The sequence below is a fragment of the Nicotiana attenuata genome, chromosome 6, assembly GCF_001879085.1.
Source record: "Nicotiana attenuata strain UT chromosome 6, NIATTr2, whole genome shotgun sequence".
Classification (NCBI taxonomy): Eukaryota; Viridiplantae; Streptophyta; class Magnoliopsida; order Solanales; family Solanaceae; genus Nicotiana; species Nicotiana attenuata.
In genome coordinates, this window is record NC_031994.1 from 75,109,580 (window position 1) to 75,112,745 (window position 3,166).

Below are 3,166 nucleotides of genomic sequence, written 5' to 3' on the forward strand. Positions count from 1 at the left end.
CGGTAAAATCGCGGTTCTTCACCCTGTTCTGGTTTAGGAAGTTTACGGTAAAAACGTAAACATGAAAGTTGTATCCCTTTGAGTTAGCTCTAAAAAACCATATATTGTGGAGCCCAAATGGAGTTCTGAGAAAAAAATTATGTCTATTTTACTAGACAGTGCGCAATATGCCTCCTCAAGTCTTCGTTCGTACTTAATTATCAAATTTGACCCCATAACACGATCCCGGCTTAATTCCTTGAGCTTTTACTCAGACTTCAAAGCTTCAAATCACTTAAATTCATTCCATAACATCTATATAGCTCGGAATCACACCTACAAGGCATAAAACACACAATTAGTGCAAAACACTAGCGATTAAAGCGCAAACTCAATTAAAGTGCAGTAAATTCGAGTGTAATAAGCGACTAAAATATGCAATTATAGCCTATCATCAACACCCCACACTTAAACCATTGCTCGTCCTCGAGCAATCAAACTCCACTTTTTTTTATAGACACGACCTTTTTAAACAATTCTCCTAACTCATCACACCAAGAGTATTTAAAATAGACTAAGCACAAAAGCGTAACATCTTCACCTCAAGATTTGACTCACAAGTACACACGTTATTCACAACTCACCCACTTACTCTAATATAGAGGTCACTGACATTACCTTTCCTTCATAAATCAAGTGCCCTCACACAACAAAAGAGAGTAGTTCCACACAATAAAATTTAAGAACACTTAGGAACTCAAGATAGAAAGAATTCACTCACTCTCAGAAATAACATTCATATGCCACAAAAGATGCACCATAAGCTTGCCCGTAGTGTACTACTCCATTAATCGAGCTCATTCAATCTTGGATCAATTAGGACTTTATTTGGTTGTAATGTAGGCTACGGGACGGGTAGGATACATTTAGATATAAGAGTGACTACACCTCCCTAAGCACTTTAATACATACATTTTAACATTTAAATCCCATACTTATGTCAAACCAAAACTCCACCTTCACATCAATGTATATTACCCCATTCTTCTTTAAGCACAGTTACGTCAAGAGCCACCACTTATCAAGATTTTTTTTTTTTCACAACAATCCAACTATTTTGTTTTCAGTTCAAGTGGCTCTTCCTTTTTCAAAACAGTGCACCTTTCTCCTTATTCAATTAGTTCCACTCAAAAGCCAAACCAACCACCCCACACTTTAACTTTTACAAAGTTCATAAACAATTCAAGTGCTCATGAGAGGTTACAATGGTTCAAATAGATGGTTAATTCGAACAAATGGGTAAGGCTTGTAATGTGGTTGCCAAAGAAACAGGATTACAGGCTCGAAGGGGTTAAATACGATACATAATAATTAGGCGGGTAAAATATACATATCTAGCTCAACAAAGAAATGCCTATATCACTTCCTAGACTGAATAAAACTACTATTTCGCTTTGCAAACACACGGGGCAAGTTCTAGGCATCAAATGCAATGCACAGAATAACACAAAACCTTACACACGCATGGCACATAACTCACTCAGGATTGGATTCATCAAGACACCCTAGTCAGAGCAGTTAAGCAAATTTAAAATCATACAATTTAAGGTACTTATACAGAGTCAAAAACTGAGCCTAAGCGTCACAGCCAAAGTACTCACTATTCTCAAGGCATAATAAAGTCAAGAGATATTGCTTCATTTCAAAACAAAACACAATGGCTCTTATTCCCAAAAAAAACTAACTACACCCGGTTCAAATAAAACCCTTGGAAAAGAACCGTGGTTTAAAGAAAAACCAAGGGGTAATTGCTACACTACCTAACAAAACAAAAAATCTTTTTTGGTATTTTCTTTAGACTTACTTCCCTCAAGAAAACTGTCTAGAAGATCCGTCATCAGGAAAAGTCCAATCTTTTAAAAAAACAAACACATCTAAAGTAGCATGAAAAATCACCCAGACAATCTCCTCACCCCACGCTTAAAATTGTGCATTGTCCCCAATGCACACCCATACATACAAGAGGGTAAAAGAAACTCCCTGGTAGGCCAAAGGCCGAAGCACTAGCAGTTCATGGGGTACTCAGACTTCTCCCAAGCTTGGTCCTTCGTGTGGGTACCTCACACTTAGTTCCAACCATTTGGTTTGCTGATGCATCCTTCCAATACCTTTGCTTTCCATGCTCCTAGAAAATAAAAAAATTGATATTACAAAAATAATACAATTAAAAAAATAAAAATAAATAAATAAAAGAAAGCAATAAAGCTGGGTTGCCTCCCAACAAGCGCTTGATTTAACGTCGCGGCATGACACGAATCACTTTTTGCCTCCACCTCGAGCTTATGAATTGAACCCCCAATTTTGATTCTGCTCTATGATCATGCTCCTGGGGTGGTGGAACGAATCTGGCTGGCCCAATAAAATAATGTAGTATTCTGCACTTCTTGGCTTTGGATGAGGTGTGTAATCCCGATTATCTGGAAAGAAGAATTCCGGAATGTAAGCACTTTGTTCCTCATTCCTCGACTCCTCAAATGGCTCGGACGACTCTATTTCCATATCATCATCTAAACACAATGTGGAAAAATGCTTGGAGTGAGGACCAATGCGCTCAACTACATGAACATTGGGACTATCTACATTTTCAACACTAATGACAATAGAGTCAACTAAATATGTATCCTCAATATCCTTGGTTGACTCTAGTATCTCTTCTACAACATCGACATCCTCAAAATCTAGTGTGATTGATTGTTGGTGTTCTACTCTAGCCTCCTCCTCTAGCTCATCAATTTCTGTTTCTAATTCACGCTCTTCTTGGATACTATTCACAATATTGGCTTGTTGAGCATTAAAAACTTCAACCAGTTGACTCATGTGAACTTTCAAGTTGTGAATAGTTTCCTCCTGCCTTTCTATCCGCAGTAGTAATTTACTCTGTTGTTCCAAAATGCACTTTAACATATCTTCGAGCTTCTTTAGGTCAGCTTCCCTAGGTTCTTTGTTCCTATTAACTTCACCAGAAAAAGAAGAACCATCAAAGTAAGGGGTTGGGGGAAGGTAAGAAATATAAGCACAACCGTGAAAGTGACCATCTTGACCACCACACATATCACACACATTCCACACATAAGATTGAGTTGGTGCACAAAACTCACTCTCAGGAATATTTTGATAATTTTGCCCT